Source organism: Rattus norvegicus, chromosome X (assembly GCF_021556685.1).
Source record: "Rattus norvegicus strain SHRSP/BbbUtx chromosome X, alternate assembly SHRSP_T2T, whole genome shotgun sequence".
NCBI classification, from domain to species: domain Eukaryota; kingdom Metazoa; phylum Chordata; class Mammalia; order Rodentia; family Muridae; genus Rattus; species Rattus norvegicus.
This window is the reverse complement of record NC_141554.1, coordinates 48,824,680-48,836,828: the sequence shown is the minus strand read 5'-3', so window position 1 is coordinate 48,836,828 and position 12,149 is coordinate 48,824,680. Positions and strand designations below refer to the sequence as shown.

Genomic DNA, 12,149 nt, shown 5'->3' with positions numbered 1-12,149 from the left:
ATCCCAAAGCAAAACACCATCAATCCCAAACCCAAAGCAAGCAAGCAAACAAACAAAACACAGTAGCATCTCCTTATGCCTCTATTTGTAGTACTTAATTTCATTTTTGCACAATTATTCGTTTTCCTTGCACTATTAGAGCTCAGACTTTAGGGTGCTATTTTATTTATTTATTTTTTCAATTTATTTTTAATCTGTGGCATTTACCATCATCTGCTATTCAATGACTGCTGAATTGAATTGTAGATAAATTGAGGTTATTTGAGAGTTAACCAAGTAAAATGCTATTCAAATAAGGAAGCTGCTTATATTTATGATGCATATTAAAATCTAATGTTTGCATGTTTAAAGGAGTCCTGAGTGAGCCTTTATATATGTAAAAACAGGCTGGCAGTGTTTTCTGAACAACAGTACTTGCTGTTCTCTTCAAACCTCCATTTAGTTTTGACACACTAAATGCCATTAATATAAATGCTAAGTGGTTACATTGCCAGAAAATTCTACTTGGAGACTGTAGTTGGAAGAGTCACTAAGTAATTCTTAAGAGGAAGATTCTGCTTTTCTAACCTATCCCTCTGCTGTTGTGTGTACAAAGCTTGCATGAATAACATCTGCTTTATTAGAAATTGGTGAACATTCATTGAGTTTTAATTGCTTATACATATGTGTTTTCTTTCTCTCTACCTCACATTGTGAGTATGTCTGTCTGTGTGCACATGTCTGTGTGTTCTGTATGTACATGTACTTGTAGAGGTTAAAAGTGTCAATCTCAAGTGTTGTTTCTCATGTGACATCTATCCTGACTTTATACATATATACATAAGTACACACACATATTATTTATTTTTGAGGAAATTTCATTCATATAAACCAGTTATTATGGTCATAATCATCTCTTCCTCAATCCTCTCCAATATTGTTTCCCCAAGTTTCTCTTCATATATTTTTTAAATCTAACCCAGTGAATCCAGCTAGTCCTGTTCATTCGTGCATGAGTGTAAGACCATTCACTGATACATGAGTGGCCTATTAGACAGCCCATACTCCTAAAGGAAAACGACTCTTCACCCCCTTACAGCCATCAACTGCTGAAGCTGCTCCTGAATCTCTTTCCTATCTAAACTGGCAAGTTGGCTGACTTGATCTCATGTAGTTCTTGTTATAGTAATTGCAGCCACCTTCCTTTTATGACAGAGGGCCTTTCATTGGTATGGATCTCACTAAGAAGCTAGACTGTCTGGCCACCAACTCCCAGAGATTTGCTTGCTTCTTCCTCCCCATTGCTCCATGCCTTTTTCAACAAACAAAAAAACAAAAACCCCAACATAGATTCAGAGGATCAAAGTCAAACCCTCATACTTAAGACAGTGTACTGAGATACTGAGATATAACCACAGTCTCCCTTGTCCCATTTCTTAAGATATGATTCTATTATATAGTGAAAGCTGTCCTCAAACTGTAATCATTCTGCTTCTATATCCTGAGTCTCAGGGTTCTACCAGTGCAGTAGTGTACTAGCATATCATTTTTCTACTGTTACTAAAATGTGATACAGGCTTCTCTCTTCTCACATCTTGTGTCATAGCAACAGTGGTAAGGATGACAGAACATGTATTGAAGTTCCACCTCTGTTTAAAAAAAACACATGCTCTTTTCCTTCTCTACAGCTCCGGCACCGTAGCCATCATGAATGATACAGTAACCATCCAGACCAGGAAGTTCATGACAAACTGTCTGCTTCAGAGGAAATAGATGGTCATTGATGTCCTTCATCCTGGGAAGGCCACAGTACCAAAGACAGAAATTCAGGAAAAGCTGGCCAAAATGTATGAAACCACACCAGATGCCATCTTTGTATTTGGATTCAGAACCCACTTCGGTGGTGGCAAGACAACTGGCTTTGGCATGCTCTGTGATTCTTTGGATTATGCAAAGAAAACTGAACCTAAACACAGACTTGCAAGACATGGCCTTTATGAGAAGAAAAAGACCTTCTGCAAACAGTGAAAAGAATGCAAGAACAGAATGAAGAAGGTCAAGGGGACTGCAAAGGCCAATGTTGGTGCTAACAAAAAGTGAGTGGAGACTGGATACAGCCAAAGGAGTAGCTTTGTGGTGTCTTGATGTTCTGCTGTGATATGCAGATTTCTGAAATGACAAAATAAACTATAAAGCTTCTAAAAATTTACAGTATATGGAGTCTATTGGCAAATTTATATATTTGTACTATAACTTTATAATTTTAAGATCTAAATGAAGGGTGAGGCAGTTTACCTACAGTTTCCTCTAAATTCCACTCTTGTACAATGTGGCTCACGTTGTTACATGAAGCTGGCTCTCATGAAGCAACATCGGTCCATATTGGGATAGTAAAAGGCTTTAGGATCTGTCTTCTTTTCCTAGTCTGTTAGTGAACTGAGTGCCTAGGGCCTCTAGTATGAACCAGGTTCCTTTAGAAACTGGATACTAAGTTTCTCCTTGATTTTGTTCTTGCTGTATAGGACTATCAGATAAACTAGGGCTTTGAACAACACAGATAATAGTATCATTTGCTCTCTTTATGATAGCTTTATTTCTAAGATACTTAAAAGGACATTCCATTCTATCAGGCTGTGTAAATAGCAAAGTATTATTGAACATTACATCTACTCATGCAATTTGGTAGTGACTATTACATCTCAAGCCTGCCCTTAAGTGACTTGAAATCTGAATGTTGCTTTGCTGTTTGTAATGCCACCTATTTTGGATAAATGTGAGCAGTCCAAGTGGTTATCTCATAATAATTGCAGATCAACATGGTTAGGACTGTTCATGTCACAGTGTTTGAAAGGTTTGTTTGTGGATTTTTTTGTTTGTTTTTGCTTTGATATTTTTAGGACTTGTTATAAATGTTGCCTTTTTGTAGAGTAGACTACTATCATATTTAAAGATTTAAAGAAAGCATTTGAAGAAAAATATTTAATTTAGATTTGGATGAGATGGAATGCTACACTAATATTTTGGAGTGGGGGAGCATTAAGCAACAGTGAAAAGAGACAGTGTCCCCAAGAAAGAGAGAAAGAAGACAGTCAGTTCTAAGAGGGAGTAATATCTTTGCCTTTGGCAAATCCAAACAAATGTCCCTCTGTTCGGGCTATCATTATAGCGAACAAAATTCATAGGTGAGTTCTCCACACTTAAATTCTTAGAAACTGGAAAATGTTCATTCTTGTCTATAAGTCTATTCTTATCAAGGATCCACTAATTCCTTCTCCCATCCTTCTTTCCATCCTTTCCTTTCTTCCCTCCATTCCTTATTCATCTTTTCACCTTCTAATTGTTTCTCCTTCCCTCCATATGGCTCTCTCCTTTCCTCTACACACTGTGCCCTGGATCAGGTCCAGGGCCTCAGGCATGTTCAGCTAGCACTCTACCTCTGATCCATTCCTGATTAGCTTCCTGTTGATTTCTGGTTAGCTCATGATCTGGTGTCTTTTCATAAGCACCAACCTTCTAAAGAGGAGCTGTGAAAGACACTGTCTCTTTGTATCCGTAGGTTATATGATTCTAGATGATTAAAATGGTGCCCTGACTCTCAAATTCTCTTAATAAAATAATGTGGTATTTTTATATAAGCACATCCTGCATTCTTTAAAGTATACCCAGATGACATAATATAAACTGCAATGTGAATATTATATAGTTGGCACATTTGATTGTTTAGGGAATCGTGATACTAACCAAGGCTCAGACAATATACTGTATTTACTATGTAATCTCCAGCATCTATCACTGTTGCAAATATACATCAAGAGCTTATACACACATCTGCTTAATGCATTGGTAGGTAAAGGGAAGAAGATCTCCAGCCATATCTGTGTTTGGTTTTACATGCATATTAGAAAGTACGTTATCTTTTGCTCCTGAATACAGAGTAGAAATGCTATAATTGCCAATTGGGAAACAGTTTATCCTATATACCAGTGTTGAGACTAAGTATCATACTATTAAACTAAGTTAGAAATTTAAGGATTTACCCAGGAGCTAAGAAAGGCAACTCTTTAATGAGTATTTCTGTGCATAGCCACCTCAGATACCTACCATGATGTCATAAACTTTCCTCAGTTTTGACTCTTCAATTCTTACATTGGTTTTACTTGAATAGAGCCCACAATTCGCAAGGAACAATATTCTAAGTATAGGATTAAGCATGTGTGTTTTCATACCTGTTGTCCACTAGGACTGGGAACTGTCAGTGGGCTGAACTCATCTGTGTGTATATATGTATATACACACATATATATGAAAAGTATTAGGGGTGATATTAAATAATGTACTTTTATGACTTTCTAAATTAATCATTTTCACATGTATGTCACCCAACAATCCTCATGAATGGGGTTGACTATTTTCGTTATTTTAGGCATCTTGGCTGTGAAAACAAGAATCATGAATGGCTACGGAGATGGCTCAATGGATAAGATACCATACAAGCATGAGGATATTATAATGTGAATTTAAATACCCATAACTCACATAGAAGCTGAATATATAGTTTGAGCATGTCTAATCTCAGCATCATTGTGAGGACATAGGAGGCAGAGATGGAAGAATTCCTGAAACTAAGGGGTCACCTAGCTTGGCATACACAGTAGCAAACATGACATTGTCAACTAAGGTTTACAATGAGAAGCAACACTTAAGGTCACCCTCTGACTTACACATATGCAATAGTTGTTGCACTCACATATGTAAATGCCATGTCTTATTCACAAACACATTGCACATAACATTCTCATACACACTGCACACACTGCACACACTGCACACATATGCACTTGTACAATTGTGAACAAGTAATGCATTTCAGAACACCTGCTTTCTTTTATTTGTGAACAAATACTCAGAGGGGACAATTCTGCTCACTTAGTACCATAGTATGCAATACCAATGCACCCTAGGAATATTGTTAGGATACAGAACAAGAGAAAGACTGATAATTCCAACAGTATGTCTCATAAATAGCTTAGTGTCCTTTATTTTCAGTTAGTGACAAGAGCAGCTGCTGAACCTTCCCCAGATGAGACACTCGCAATGCTTCAACTGAACAATATATAACTTGCAGTAAAAATCTTTATGCAGTACTCTAATGGGTAAAAATAGAACTCTTTTGGTACTACATGTGTTATGTTACTAATGATATGTTTGGGAAAGAAGTAATTAATGACTTTTGATACTCCTTATTTCCTATTGTCAGTGTACACCCTCATTTTTATTTTACCCACTTTGAAAATTTGTTATTACCATTTCTACAATTTCAAGGTCATTTGGGGAAGGGAATGAGGTTATTTTTTTCCCATTTGTAATAATAGCTTGTTCATGTTCAGTGTAATTGCATAATCCTACTCAAACAGCAGTAAACAGACTCCTTTCTAATGATTTCAGGCCTGCTTTTGCAATTACCTTTTAATATTTCATTTTCTTTGCTATTCTAAAAGTACAAAAAATGTTCTGTAGTTCTGTGGTCTTTCAAATAATCAACAATACAGAACCGCTGTGTTTATTGACATGGTTTTAGATAAAATAGCAAGAGGTAATTTCTCAGCTCATGAAGAGTATTCATGATTATTTTAAGAGGTACACAAAATTACTTTGGGTCATAGCTCTTTATGGAACCCAGATGGACTGGCTAGTTTCATGTCAACTTGACATAAGTCATAAGAGAGAAAGGAACATAAATTACAAATATGCCAGGACTCCGGATACATATGTAGCAGAGGACAGCCTTATCTAATATCAGTGGGAGGGGAAGGGAGGATTGATGCCCCAGAGTAGGGGAAGGCTAGGTGGGTGAGGTGGACGTGGGTGAATGGGTAGAGGAGCATCCTCATAGAGGCAAAGGGGAAGGGGAGAGGGAGGATGGGATAGGAGGGTTGGTGAACGGGTAACTGGGAAGGGGATATCGCTTGAAATGTAAACAAATTAAAATTAATAGTAGTAGTAGTAGTAGTAGTAGTAGTAGTAGTAGTAATACTAATAATAATGACAACCATCAAAAAAGAATATGCTGGCATATGATTCAGCTGTAGGCAGGCCTGTAAGACATTTTTTTTAATTATTGCTCAATGGGGAAGGGTCTAGCCCATTGTGAGTCGTGTCATCCCTGGTCTGATGGTCCTCTATTCTAAAAGAAAGCAGGCTGAGCAACCTGTGGGAAGCAAGCCAGTAAGCAGCACCCCTTCATGGCCTCTGCATCCAGGTTCCTGCCTGGTTTGAGTTCTTCCCTCACCTTCACTCAGTGGACTGTGATTCAAGATACGTGAGACAAATAAACTCTTTCCTCCTTAAGTTGCTTTTGGTCATGATGTTTTATCACAGAAATAGTAGCCCTAACTAGGACATCAGATGGTCTTAATAAAATATAAGCATTGACTTTGAAGAGTGATAGTCTACATTTGATCCCAGTTAGTTTCAGGATTTCTCCTCTCTCTTTTTCTTCATTCCTCCCCTTTCCCTTCCCTCATTTCCATTTCTCCTTCTCCTACCTCCTTTTTCTTTCCTCCTTTATGCTTCCTTTTCTTCTTCCCTGTTGTTCATTCTTCCCTCCTTACTCTGTGTTTTCCCGTTTTCCTATCCTTCCTCATTTTGACCTTTTTTCTTCCCTCTCAGCCTTTCTTCTACATTCCACCTCTTGTGGCAGCTCCCTCCCGCATTTCTTTTCTCTCTTCTCTCCCTTCCCCTCTCCTTTTCTTTTTCCCCCTGCTTCCTTCTCTTTCCTCTGATTTCTCAGTGCTGGGGATCAAACATAAGGCCCCGTGCATGCTAAGTATGTGCTCTACCATTGAGCTACAACTGTAGCTCATTATTATTATTATTAATAATATTATTATTATTATTATATCATCATCATCAAATGAAGCTCTTAAAGAATAAAGAATAGTAGCTCACTAGGTATTTCTAAAGTTCCTGCCCCTAAGTTACTGTATGAACCTTGACTGTGACACGTCTCATTTTTGAAAAGGCTCTGTAAAGGGACTTACAGAAAAAAAAATCATACTATTATGTTTTACTGCAGATGCTTTATAGCATTTGAAAAGAAACACAGTGGTTAGAGACATGATCTTGAAACTTTTTACTTCCTCCCTTTAGAGCTAATCAGCCCCAACCAAATTATCTGTCTCAGACTTTTACTGCCTATGGATTTTTCTAAAATTAAAAACTCCTACAACTGGTTTATTTTAGAAAAGATTTGACAACTTGTTTCTCATTTCCATTCAGCTTAGTGCATTCTAGTAGCTCTAGATTTTGATGGCCCCCATGACAATATCTTTTTTATAATGTATCATTTATCTAGTTCTCTAATGCTGGCTCTTTTCTAAAATTTGACATAAAAACCAATGGCATAGACTTTTTTTTTAACAGTTTCATTCTTTGTGGGTTTATATCAAAGTAGAATTTCTGGTTTGTAGTCTACATTCATCTTAAGTTTAATAGACTTTGCAAAATCATGTCCAAAGAGATTATGGCAATTTTCCTTCTCATTACTCATGGGTGTGGTTCTAGTTTTTCTACATTGCTAGTTGTTTGCAGACTTTACAGGGCTTTGTCAGTCTCATTTGTATGGAATCAAAGCCTCCTACTTCATTTCTTTATGATTTTCATTGTGTTTCTAAGCATCTGTTTTTCAATGTAATTAATGATAATATAAATAAATGGCATGCATAAATATGGAATTATTAGTTATTTTCTATTGTAGTGACACTGAAATAACCCACTTGAGAAAGTTAGAGACCACTATTTTATTAAGCCAATAAAACTACAAGAGTCCTTTATTTGGATTGGCAACCAAGAGTGGGCCAGTTCCTCAGAAAGGCTCTTAATTAAAGGAAAACCCTATAATTATATCAGTCATAGATGGGGGGCAAAGTAACCTTGCAACAACTGTTTTTGCAGACTACAACATGGCAATTAATTTTGATATATACCTCTATTGGTCAGTTTTTGTTTAGTTTGCACAAACATTAATTATTTGGGTTAATACATCTGGGTTGTGGCCAGGGTTACTGGCAATCTCAAATATGTTTCCAAGGCTGTTGTGGGAATAGTGGGCTAAGAAATGTATAAGCTAGTGGTTCTCAACCTTTTTAATCCTGTGACCATTTAATATACTTCCTTATTTTGTGATCACAACCATAAAATTAGTTTTGTTGATACTTCATAACTGTAATTTTGCTATTGTTATAAATCATAATATAAATATTTTTGGTTTCTTATGGTCTTAGGCAACCCCTATGAAAAGGTCATTTGACCTCCAAAGGGGTTTAGGACCCACAAGTTGAAAACCACTGGTAAAGAGACACAAAATGAAATCAGGAGAAGATGGCATTACTGTATTCACTTGAACACAACAGCCTGATATAAGTGGCTTGTAGCAGAAAGGATTCATTTGGACTTATAGTTCCGGAAGATCATTCCATCACAGTCAGGAAGATTTGGCAGCAGGAAGGGAAGGGATGGCATCTGAACCAAGAGACTAGCTGTTCACATTGGTTCTTCAGTGGGGACATAGAGCATATCCAGGCTATCAGACCTTTTAATGCCTATATTTATTGGTATACTTCCTTCATCAAGGTTCCACTTTCTACAGGTTCCACAACCTTCCCAAACAGTATCACTGACTGGAGACCAAGTGTTCAAACACATCATCCTTCATCCTACTACAATAGACAATGGAGTATGAGAACATGTTTGCCTTCTTGGTGTACACTAACCATTCCTTCAGGAGTTGTGCATGTCATATTGTGAAGCAGAGGCAGCCTGGAGAAACCGTTACTATAGCAACCCTTTCCCAGAGAGCTTACAAAACAGGCAGCTGAGCATCCAGTGATATATAAAGAGAAACAGGCATTATGGAGGAAATGGCTCAGTCAATGATGTGCTGGCTCGTCAAGCATGAGGACTTGAGATTTGGATTCCCAGAACTCCTATGGAAAAGCCAGACATGGTGGCACACATTTGTCTTTCCAGTACTGGGGAAACAGTGATGATGAATCCCTAGAACTCACTGGCCAGGAAGATTATTTTAGTCAGCTAAGTTTAAGTGACTTACAGCACATAAGTTTAGTGATTATTTCTAAAATACAAGGTTGATGGCTAGAGGAACAATACCTGAAGTTGACTTCTGTCCTCTATACATAGTCATGAATATGTACACCAACACACACACACACACACACACACACACACACACACACACACACACACACCAGGAGAACAGGGAGCTGATAGATAGTTATAGGATCATTGGAGATTTGGAGATACAGTTAAGATGGTAGTTTTTGAGGAAGATACTAGTTCAAAGCTTGAGAAAGCCCACCTACTTTTTTTTGAAAAACTGTTTCCCACTGTGCACTAGGAAAATTGGCTAGACAGTCAGCATTTCAGCATGGAAGGGGAAGAAACACAGGAGGTTCTAGCCCTGATTGAGGAGCGATTGCTGGTCAATGGTCAATGCCTGCTTGGGGAAGGATAGCCAGGTTTCTTTGTAGGTATGGTAACAAGTAAGTTGGCCATGCTCCAATGTACTGTTTTTGAAGATAATCAACAAATTGCATCTCTCTCTCTCTCTCTCTCTCTCTCTCTCTCTCTCTCTCTCTCTCTCTCTCTCTCTCGTGTGTGTGTGTGTGTGTGTGTGTGTGTGTGTGTGTGTGTGTGTGTGTGTAAGGGAGAAAGACATAATGGAGATTCTGTGTGAGTTTTTACTGAACTGGTGTTGTTTACAGGTAAGAGCAATGGGGAGCTTGTTGAGCAACAAGAAAACAGACTATAATTTATGCCATTAATAATTACTAAATATCACACCCAGAAGTGGGCATATATAAGGGATGAAATTTTGCCTTATAAGCTGCTATAACGGAAGACTTCCTTAAAAAAATAAAAATTGAGGTCTTTAAAGGACAGCTCCAGGAAACAGAAGATATAATTACTAGGTGAGAAGGAGCCCTACAGCTCATCCCCAAGCAGGCTTTTTTATTGACCTGCAGTCTGCAGTGGGTGGGGCTGGTAGGACAGAGCTCAGTGGATACTGCAAAGACCTTGCTGATCTTCCCAGGCCCAGAGAACACATGTTTATTGGCCATTTGCAGAACTTGCTTATCAGCTTAAAATGCTCCTTATCCCTCCTTCTGGCTGATATCTACCTTCCTAGGAGAGCTCCTCGGAGCATTTTCTGGGTTAACAGAGAATGCTAATTATCAGACAAGTCATGCTCTGAAACAGGAAAATCTCTTAGTGGCACTAGTAAAAATAGATTGCATGAAATCTACACAGATTGACTTTTAAAGAGGATGTGATAAAAAGCCAAAACCAAGTATTTGAGATGAAACCTTATAACATGGTTCAGTACTTGTCACCATAGAGCAGAGGCAAAAAAATGCCAGTCATCTGGATCCTATGACCCAGTTCTTACTGTACAGAGATGAATAAGTGAGAAGAAAGAATCCCTGGAAGCTATTCAGAGCCATAAGATAACTGCCCAGCTTCCGGGCTATTTACTTAAAATCTCCTAGGTGCAGTTCTAATGTGCAAAATGTCCTCAAATGGATGGGTACTGTTTTCAACTGGACAAATGGGAACTATTTTCAACTTTTCGCAGGCTAATATCTAAGAACCATTATGTTTTGTGTCTAAGGGATTCCTTACTGGCTGATGGCTACAAAATAACATTCTACCTCTTAAGGAAAACTGACTTGTTTGTTTGTTTATTTATTTGCACTCCAAATGCTGCCCTCTCCTGATCACTCCTTCAAATAATCCCTTCCCCACCATCCCTCCCCTCCCCTTCTCTGACTGAGTGAGCCCTCACTTGGTAACCCCACCCTGGCACATCAAATTTCTGCAGAAATTTACTGCATGCTTAGGCACATTGTCTCCCACTGAGGCCAGAGAAGGCAGCCCTGTTGGAAAACGGATTCTACAGCCAGGCTACAGCTTTAGGGACAACTCCTGCTCCAGTTGTTGGGGCACATGGAAACTGAGCTGCACATCTGCTACATATGTGATGTGGGCCTCAGTTCAGCCCATGTATGTTCTTTGGTTGTTGACTCAGTTTTTGAAAGCTCCCAGAGGTCCAGGTTATTTGACTCTGTTACAGGTTTTTCTGTGGAGTTCCTATCCACTTTAGGGCCTTCAGTCCTTCCTCCAACTCTTCCATAAGAGTCCCCAACCTCCAACCAATGTTTGGCTGAGTAGAATCTCTCAGAGGACAGTTATGCTACACTCTTGTCTCTAAGTATAGCAGAGTATCACATGGGATGGCTTTCAGGTTAGGCCGGCTATTGGTTGACCTTTCCTTCAGTCTCTGCTCTATCTTTATCCCTGTATTTCTTTTAGACAGGATAAATTTTAGGTCAAAAGTTTTGCAGGTAGTTTGTTATTTATATCCATCTGCTTTGGGTCCTGCCTGACTATAGGAGGTGGCTTTTTCTGGTTCTATATCCCCACTATTAGGCATCTTAGCTAACATCACCCACATTGGCTTCTGGGAGCCTCTCCTATTCCAGGTCGATGGAACTTCCTAGAGATCCCCTCCCTGCAATTGCAGATTTCCATTCATTCCTCTGTCTCTCTACACACTTGCTCCTGCCCCTGATTCCCTTCTCTATCCTCTTTCCAACTCAGTTCCTGCCTTCCTTCTGCCTCTTCTGGCTATTTTATTCTCCCTTCTAAGTGAGGTTCAAGCATCCTCACTTGGGCCCTCCTTCTTGTTTATCTTCCTGGGATCTGTGGAGTATGTCATAGGTATCCTTTACTTTATGGCTAATATCCACATACCATGCATAGCCTTTTGGAGTCTGGGATACCTCACTCAGAATGATATACTTATGTTCCATCCATTTGCCTGCAAAATTCATGATGCTCTGGTTTTTAACTTTTGAATAGTATTCCTTTTTGTAAATGAATCATACTTTCTGTATCAATTCTTCAGTTGAGGAACATGTAGGTTTTTCCCAGTTTCTGGCTATTATGAATAGAGCTGCTATGAACATAGTGGAGCAAATGTCCTTGTGGTATTATGGAGCATCTTTTGAGTATATGCCCAGGAGCAGTATAGCTGGGTGTTCAGATAGAACTGTTTCCAGTTTTCTGAGAAACTGCCAGATTGATTTCCA

At 38.6% G+C, this 12,149-nt stretch overlaps 1 pseudogene; it reads left to right on the top strand.

The window, feature by feature from the left end:
- Positions 1–1,679: 1,679 nt before the first annotated feature.
- On the top strand, positions 1,680–2,184 carry Rps24-ps8 (ribosomal protein S24, pseudogene 8; annotated as a pseudogene).
- Positions 2,185–12,149: the final 9,965 nt, after the last annotated feature.